Source organism: Acyrthosiphon pisum, chromosome A2 (genome assembly GCF_005508785.2).
Source record: "Acyrthosiphon pisum isolate AL4f chromosome A2, pea_aphid_22Mar2018_4r6ur, whole genome shotgun sequence".
NCBI lineage: Eukaryota > Metazoa > Arthropoda > Insecta > Hemiptera > Aphididae > Acyrthosiphon > Acyrthosiphon pisum.
In genome coordinates, this window is record NC_042495.1 from 87157577 (window position 1) to 87167775 (window position 10199).

The window sequence follows — 10199 nt, forward strand, 5'->3', positions numbered from 1 at the left end:
TGGGAAAAAAAGATTAAATAAATAATAGGAAATGGTCTATAAAAAAAAGTATTACTTAATCATTTTTTTTTTTTTTACCAAACTTTAGTAAACAAACTACAGGGTTTGCATACAATCAAAAACAACCTATAAATCATCTACATGTGACACTTAAGTTTATATATTTTCTAAAAAGTAAGAACAAAACGAAAATACAAAATTTGTAATTTTAAATATTTACTTAAAAATAGTTACTTGTAAAGTTATAAATTATTATACCGATAATGTTTATATGAACGGTCTAACTATACATTTATATTTAAAATAGTCTAACGTGGTTTTGTTACAACCACTGCTGCAAACGCATAATATATAAATATTATTTTATAATGTTATTAAAATAGAATATCACAGATGAACACATGCCTGTACGATTGGTTATAAATTATTAAGATTCAGTTATTTAGACAATATCATGTATATAGACTATAGAATATATGTGTATTTACTATTTACATACTTACCTATCCTGATGTATGTTATATTACCTATACATTTATCAACATTTACTCTAGGTCTTTATACAAATAATATATTCATAATACATATACGTACCTAGCTAATAAAACTATTTAAAAGTAGAAATAACGTACAATGTATAGGTATTACCTATAGTAAGTAAGTTATTATTATGTATGAAATTTAACATAATACTATGTATAGAAGTGTTAATGTTGGATCTCTAGTAAATTAATAATTTCAAAAGAAATTTTGTAAAATATGAATTTCTTTAGAAAAAAAATGTTTTTCATAAAATTCCACGGTACAGAAAAATAATGGATATTGTCAAAATACAATTTCCTATTGTTTTCACTTTCTTAAAAAATAAGATTGTATTATATGTGTCATAATAATTAAACATTGTTAGTAAAATTATGAAATACTTAACTTTAATATGATTGCGACACGTGTTGTTCGTTTATTTCGCTCACATTTGATCCAGTTACAACAATGGTCAATGCACTATAGTAGACATTGATATACGTAGTTGTGTGTTTAAAATATTGGCATATGTGATTCAGAGCATAATGGGACAAACTCTACACGTTTTATGTTGTGCGTTACTCCTTTCGAATAATTGTACAGGCGATTTTTTGCAGTGATAATGGAGTTGCAAGCCTGTGAAGCTTTTCAACTGATCAATAAATAATGGACCAAGACTGTGGCCGATGCTGGACACTAAAGAAATAGACAAATTTTATCAGGATTTGGGGTTAGGGGGACCAAATAAAAGGGATAGTTGCGTATTCTCCAGTGGGTTTTTATCGGACACGAAGTACGTGGGGATAGAGAGCTATATAGATTTTTTTTTATTCTGTTTCTTTTTTATGGTAGGTGGTAACATTTTTTTTCGTAAAAAAAGAGATCGTAAAAAGCACAACCCGACATATTTTATGGTTCAAAGTAATGAAAACCTCTTTTAATATGCGGCAGGAACTATATAGTATATGGAAATTGAAAACTTTAAACATCTTCTATTGTTAGTGCCTACCTCCTGGTCCACCCTTTACCTACCGCAATCATTCGTCGAGCACCGAGAATGATGAAATATTATACTATTTGAGTGTTGAGTCACAATTTAACGAAAAAAGAAAAGGGGGATGTTGGTGACCGCTCTCCTGTACAGTAGGAGTCGAGTTTACCTTATCATTGAGTAGGTCACTGTAAAGGATGTCTTAAATTTTAATTCAATAATCACTGCGTATGAAAAACAATTCTGAGTGTAGACAGTCTATCAGCCTATTATCATATAAATATACTATTGTTTTATCGCACAAACATCTAATTTAAATGTGTGTATTGCGTCTTATATACTGATAAACTATCTTTTATTAAAAACCTATAGGATTTCGCTTTTGCTGTTTAGTAATTAGTAGATTTTGAGTGTACCTTTTCATTGAGTAGGTTACTGTAATGGGTGTGTTAAGTATTTAAATTTGATTTCAATGATAAACCAATGTAGGTATATGAAAAACCGATGAGAAGTGAAAGCGACGAGTGGATTACCATCTAGTTTTAATGATAACTTTTATGTTATACACTGTTGTTTATTCATACTATTATTAGATAATATTTTCTTAATTTAGTTGTTGAACTTATTTGTTGTCAAAAACGTCGCATATAGTTTATAAATTATAATTATAATATCAACGTAACGTATCGTACGAGTAGGTTTGTGTAAATAGATTCGGGGTAAAAATATCTTTAAAAATCAGTATGAATATTTTGAAAAATCTCAATAATTATAGACATTAATATAATTAATATCTACATACATAATACATAATAACAATAAGCTGCAATACCTTATGATTACCTAATTTGTTTTAATTACACGAAATAACAGCTAGAACCAATATTTGAAATTTTAACTTCAAACATATGTATATATAAAAAAAATCATATCTTTGTATTTCTATACTTGTGAATTTTCGTAAGGACTTGTTAGATTTGTATATGAAATTTTCAGTCTGAGAATTAAATATTGTAATATTTTAAGTGCTTACACGTAAATTGCTCAAAAGGAGCCTTCATTATTAAAATAATATTCAAAGTCTAGAAAATACATATCTAACATATGTCGTACAATTTCAAGTCCCTAACATTTATTTTATTCTGTGTTACAAGACTGTAAAAATGATTTGCTTGCTTCAAAGGATCATGCTGCGACGATAGATACAATATAATAATATATTATTGAAAGGAACATAATTGTAAAGCCAATTCATACTTCGCTTCGTTCAGGATCGGTATTCAATAAACCAACTTATGTGAAACGTAATTTATTCTTCTTTGCAAAATTTTTAATAGTAGATTTTTAATAGTTTAATACAAAAAAAAATGTATCTGATTAAGATTAGGTATATTACTATCGGGTATTAATGTGTACATTCTTAAAACTGGAAATAATCAAAGATTTTTCCAATAATATTATTAATAAGTTAGTAATTATTTTGCATTCAAGTACTTGTTTGAATATTAAAGTATTAACGCATGCATTAAAAGTATAAATTATTCGTTATTTATGTTTTATTTTAATTTGTCTCTGAAAAGTTATTAGCATAAGTATAATATATTATTTTACATCTCCATAATGTACTGGTACATATACATATATATTTGTTATAATTGTATCATTTTTTTTTTGTTGTTGAGGCTTCGACAACTGAAGTCATTAGCAAGTGAAACTGTGAGGGAGGCTACTGTAGGTTTTGAATACGTGTGTATTTGTTTTGGGTGACATTTTAAGTGGGCACCCGTTGGTATGTGCCATGCCCGGGTGGGTGATGGCAGCCACTTTCTCCGGACACTGTGAAGAAAAATGTCACCCGTGGCGAGTTTGAACCAACTCCTTGGTCCGCTCAGCCTCTCCATCCCCCTTTTTATTTTATATTTAAATTGGAACCTATAATTTTGTTGTTAACACTACAATTTTATACTAAAATTGTTTTCTTAAGTTTATTAAGTACATTATTAGGAAAATCGTTAGGTAAATAATCATTCTTGTAAGTCAGTATTTGAGAAATAAGGTAGGTAGTATAAAAATAAATTAGTAATTCAGTACCACTTAAATATTCATCTTGTTTAATATTTGAACTAGATAAATAAGATTATTTTAATGTTGTACCTCCATTTACATAATATAAGCACCTGTCAATTAAAATGAAATAACTAATAAGTAAATGTTAGTTAACTATAGGTGAGTAAATTTATATCAAATTACAATAAGCGTATTAAATTTATTGGACTACAAATTATATGTTTGAAATGTTTAAATATGAATATAGGTAGTAGAAAATATATTATTGATCGTAAACCATTGTCAACCTAAAACTTATAGAATTATTTCTTAGTAGCTTACTTGGAAATTAATACTATAATATAACAACAACATAAATACAATTAATTGTTTAAATTACGATACCAATAGTATATGTTTAAATGCTCAATTTTGTGAAAGGAGAAATATTATGGTAAATACATGAGTAGGTAATAATGCATAAGTTGATTCTATGAATACTCATGGTTGTTTCATAGAAAGTTCAAAGCACCCTATGTACGTCTGTACGTGCATTCCAAGATTTTATTTTTTTTACTTATTCATTTGTTGGTTAAACCACTATAAATATTTTTGTATTTATGATTGTTATGAAACCGAATACATTGTATTAATGTTAAAGTAAAATATCGTACTTATAACGTCGGTTTTTTTTTATATAAATATTAGTATCTAATATATCTAATTATGTTATAAATTAGAGTAATCCAATACACCACTCATCATTAAAATATATTCAGTTAATAATCTGAATTTTATGGAATTCAAGTGTTCAGATATCGATACTGAATATATTAAGAGTATAAGACAGACCATTTTCAATAAAATAATTATTTTATTATTTGTTTTTACATAAATGAAAAACTATTTTTTCAAGATTTAGTAAAACATTGATATAATGAAATTTTTAATCACGATAAAATGCATATTATTGTAATGTTACATTATTTGTGATAAAAGTTATAATTTAAAAATAAAACTTTTTTAATAATTTAAATAATCTAAAGAAATGATAAATATTTATTATTGTGCAAAATATTCATGAAAAATCGTGTAAAATATTAAAAGTTTTTAATTACAACGAAATGTATTAATTTCACTACGTTATTACAATTAACAATTATTTTTAGATTTATGATGATTTAACATTTTATCATAAATTAGATACAAACTCTTGTTTATAGCTGCTCGTACATAATAATATATTAATATGATAGCTAGACTATAATAATATTATATTATGTTTAATTAATGTTGAATATCATTCTTTAGAATATAATATCATAGCGTTATTATTTATTTGATCATCTTCAAATGAGTATTTGAATAACAATACTCAAACGGTATTCCAATTCATTTATATTTTAATATGCATTTTTTTATTACAATAGGTAATACATATTTGTCATTGCATGGCATTGACCTTTGATAATTAATATGTATCAATTCACAAAGGTGAATAATCATCCATTTTTTTTATTTAAAAAAATTTACTTGTTTCGATTAAAAGTTAAAATTTGATATTTTCTCACGAGAAATCGAAATAATTAATTAGTTGAATATGATTGATATTTAATTTAGTATGATCCTACAATATTAAAATAAAATACCTTATACATATATATATATATATATATACATATTATTTATGTATATCGTGTGGATATTTATTATTTAGAGGTACCTATAGGAAAAAAACGAAATTCAACATCATTACATTTTGTACTAATAAGTATAATAACGTGCGTCTATTCGATTGAGTGAGTGTGTCATTAATATAATACTTAAACTAGGTACCTGGTACACATACTATAATAGTAGGGAAGTTACGATAAATAATGACCAGACCGAGATTGTTTCGATTTACCCATTGCACTCCATTTTAAGGTAAAATACTCGGGAAATACGGAATCGGATCCAGGGTCAAAATAAAATGTACGAATTCGTTCCCGATAAAAATGTCTCACCTACCTTTTTATTTTGTTCCGTTTTTTAACCGACAACGCAGAGGAAATGCTTTCAAAGTATAGGTACTTCCGTGAAGCCAAATGTTGTAAATGTCACCACATAAATTGTATATATATTTTTTTTTAATTTCATTGAGTTATTTGATATTGGGCTCAAGTCTAAACATTAGACTATTATAATATAGGTATCCACCTATTTTTTTTATTATTAATATTGACACATTTGAGTGTAGCTTATTGGTAATTACATATAAGTATAGTTTCAGTAATGCAGTATAATATGAATTGACTAGCAACACAAACGTGTTAACCATAACTACCTACGATCGTACATCGCGATCGTTTAGAATCGCGATATTGTTCATTTCAACCTTTTTTGTAGGACATTTTCGTATGGTTCGATTTTTGGGTTATGCATCATAATTTTCACATCAGCATATATTAACAACAGAACTGGAAGAGATTAAGATTACCCAAAAAATGCAGGTTGTGCGCTAACTGTAAACTTAACATTTGACGCTCATAATATTCAATTTTCAAATATTTAGTAGATATATTTCTGTTTAAAAAATAAACAAATGTTTATTACGACCAGACTGAACAACTAAAAAAGTGTACAGGCCATATATTTTGATAAAAATATATATTATTATTGAGACATTTTTTAAAAATGTTTTTGAATAATGCCCGTATACAAAGGACAGTTTAATTTTATATATAATATACAGTATACAATAATTATTTACTATATTATATTATATTGTGTAAATCATAACAGTTCCCGAATTTTAAATTTCAACCTTAATTTTGTTAAGGGTTCCGGTGCCAGTTTTTGAAATTTACCACAATTCTATAAAATTTGATTTTTAAATTTTATATTTCAGTTGCCACTTTAATCATAAGGCTTTTCCACTAATCTACTAACCGTTATCTATTTAGGGGGGGGCTGATAGGGTGTAATAACTCTCAAGCTTTCTAGGATTGTCGGATTTTGATGACTATCTTTTTTATCTGAAAGAAAAAGACTTCCTACAGCCCGCATCGATCTCTAATTTCGTATTTTATTTCAAATAACTGTATTAAAATATTTGTAAAAAAATGCTTTTTACCTTGTATTTTTTTAGACATATTATAAGATTTGAGAATAAAATATTGAAAAACAGAGATCGATGCGGGCTGTAGAATATTTCCCTCTAGCAATTAAGAAAAAAAATTATGAAATTTGGTTGGTCCACAAGGCGGTATCGTGTATTTTTGAGGACAAAATGGCATCGGCACCGGGCGCCTTAATAAAGTATTAATATATTTTTTTAACATGTGATGATGTACAATATATTATGTACTTTTCAATATTTTGTACACCCTTCTATTGTTAGGTATATTTATGCGCAGATGATGCACGATATTTTGGCACAGGTTGACAGACGATGTGCAAACGATGACCAGTGAACCATACATAAACGTATTCTAGACACTCCTTGGTGACATCACACTTTTCCGTGAACCGTCAACCACGATTTTCGGAAAAAAATACAGCACTGTGTTTGGCTGAATTCAGTGGTTAGTTAACGGTTTACCACAATGTTTTATCATATTATTATGTCACATAATATATCAGTGAGTAGAATCCAATCCTACTCATGGTATATGTTGTAACAGATACCGCTTACCGTTTAACTACATCAATACGACCACTTGAATAACCTACTATTTACTCCATTAACATCAATGTTCGTCTTTGATAATTATTTAAATATTACTTTTTATTTTAATAATTATGCCCTGTTTTTCATAATTGAGCTTGCATTTTTCTTCTCTAAATATAATAGTATTCCATTAGACGAAATGACCGTCAATAGTGATCTTTAGTGACGTAATTACGAAAAATAGTGAGTACCAAAATTTACCCTCAAAGCCTGAGTGGCAAACGGTTAGAACATCACAATTGGTACTCATAAAGAGTGTAGAACAAATATGTTCAAACTATTATGGCCTGGGATACAAAATACGTGAGTACCAATTATGAAACTCATGGCAGTGAACTTGTTAAACAATACGAATGGGTGTGCGTTGGTGAATTATGTGGGACGGTGAGTGAACTACTGGAGACTACCTACAGTTGGATATTGTGAGGAATTTTTAATTCTGGCCCCGAGTGATTCCTGGTTTTTTTTATTGAAATGGGAAGGGGTGTCGTGTTATTTCATTTCAAAAATATTGTAGGTACATTAAATTAAAAAATAACAATTTATAAAAACAATTGTGTCCAGCAACATAATATGTACCTATATTGTTTTTTTTATTATTGAGTTATGGTTTTGGCATCTGAGGTTACTCATAAGTCTAAAGGTTATTTAGTCGGTTTTTACTATGGGGGATAGTACGGTTGATTAGAACACGTGTATATATGACGTGGTGAGGATTTGTAACTAAAAACCCGGTTGGTCACCCATCGTAGAACTAGAGGCACCGGCTGATGCTTAATATCAGAACACGTTAGTGACTGAGGCCAACCATTGCACCACACCAGGCCACTGTGTAATCTTATAATACAATAATACGATATCAAGTTTCAGTATTCAACCCTAACTGTTTAGGTATGAACTGAATTTTAATGTACAAAACAAAACTTAACTTGTAAAAAAAAGGGCTAGGGGGGCGCCACCGTCTCCCTCAAGGACGCCCTTGACAGTGCGCTTTAGTATATATGTGATCGTCATTCGGCATACACGCGCATTTGAACTAGCAGTTCCAAACTTTGTTACGTGAGGTTATAAACGGGTTTTTACGACTTTCCGGGACATTGATTATTTTACACGACGCGTATTTTCTTTTGTGGTTCGCGATTATTGCCGATAAATAGTACGAGTTCTAGGGAGTTTTTTTTTTTATTCGTTACGACTGCGATAAATTCGATGTTTTTTTTCGTGTGACCATGACACTCACTTAAACTTCTCCCGGATTTAAAAAAAAACCTTAAACGACAAAAAAAAAAATCACTTCAATTCTGGTCCAAGAGCACTGTAATCCTATAACGTAGTTAAATATCTTTTTGATATTTTTAGTATATACGATTGCCCCAGCTACGGTCATGCTACATATACATGCAACGTACATGCTAAAACAATATATAGGTATTATAATACGGATGATATTATAAACAAGAAATGCTATTCGTGTAAATTATAAAACAATTTAATACTGCAGTTGGTTAGTTACAATAAATCTATTGTTTTATGCATATCACTAAATGGCGTTTGTATGAAATTAACAATGCAATATAGTATTGGAAACCTTAGCAACGAAAATTGTGATAAATGGATGTGCTGAAAACAGACACAACGGCATAGTAAGATTTTTTATACGCATGGCATAGAAAGTTAATATACCTTTATAATAATATATGTATAATCCAGCGTCACGGTCGTGGCGTGAGCTAAATAAAAAAGGTAGGTAAGTGGATGTCACTCTGCTGTACAATAGGTTACAAGTGGATCAATTTATAAAGGATTGTATTAAACTTGAATTCAATGATATAATATCATTGAACAAAAAAAACCGATTCTGATCGGAGACGGTTTGTCAGTCTGGATATTGTTATTATTTATTATATCCTGTAAGTTGAATCTATATTATAATAGGTATTATTATTTTTTATTTGTTTCTATGGTGATAAACAAAGCGTTAGAAATTAAAATCCTATTTTTAGAGGTTTTTCGTAATTTGTTGGTGGTTTTTCCTGTGGCATTAAATAACTATTGAGACAATCGAAAAATGACCTCTCTAAAGCACCACCTTGATCCAATTTTCTAAAAGATAAGGTACTATATGTTGAAATTGAAATACTCCTCCTGGTAGATATTTTGTATACAGGATATATTATAAAACAAAAAAATAAACACCATTGTTAAACAACTAGCTTCATCGCTCTGCTCAGAATCTAAACAAATAACTGCACGAAGGTGTGTGTAAAGTATATCGAAGCAGGAGTTGCTTATTTAAACTGTGTAAAATTCAGGTAAATTTATTATACGGCATAACTAATAACTCAGAATGACGTGCTTTTGTAAAAATCATCAAAATCTTACGTTTAGAAATTAAGTTATAAATGAAAAAGTGCGTACTTTTTAATTGAAATTTATATTAAATTCAGAATCACGGTAGCCGTCATCGTCGTCATAGTCACATCAGCGTTGCCAATGTTTGATATCTAGTCATCGGGGAAAATATGACAAAATGACCGTACTATAAACAATATTACCGTTATTCTTAAAGATTATTGTGCATTGATGATAAAAATTAGTGATATCACAACAAAAACCCCTCGTAAACTACATGTAAAAATGGCTAAGTAAAAAAAATATAAGATCTTTAAGCATTGTAAAGATGTGATATCATGAATAAATGCTAAGTTTATTGAATTTAAGTAAACTTATTTTGTTTCAATAATTTATTTATTTGGTGAGGAGTTATTTAGAATATTATATAATTATTAATAATAATATTTTGGAAATAATAATTAATTATATTTTAATAGTCCTTCGTCATTTAATTATTTTGTTCATCACACTTTGTTCCTCGCCAAGTAAGTAAATTATTGAAACAAAATAAGTTTACTTAAATTCAATATACTT

The 10199-nt window shown here is 28.4% G+C and overlaps 1 protein-coding gene across 5 annotated transcripts in view; it reads left to right on the forward strand.

The window, feature by feature from the left end:
• Positions 1-10199, forward strand: part of LOC100166757 (acetylcholine receptor subunit alpha-like) — a 175538-nt gene that overhangs the window by 30493 nt on the left and 134846 nt on the right. The gene's annotated exons all lie outside the window — the stretch shown is intronic.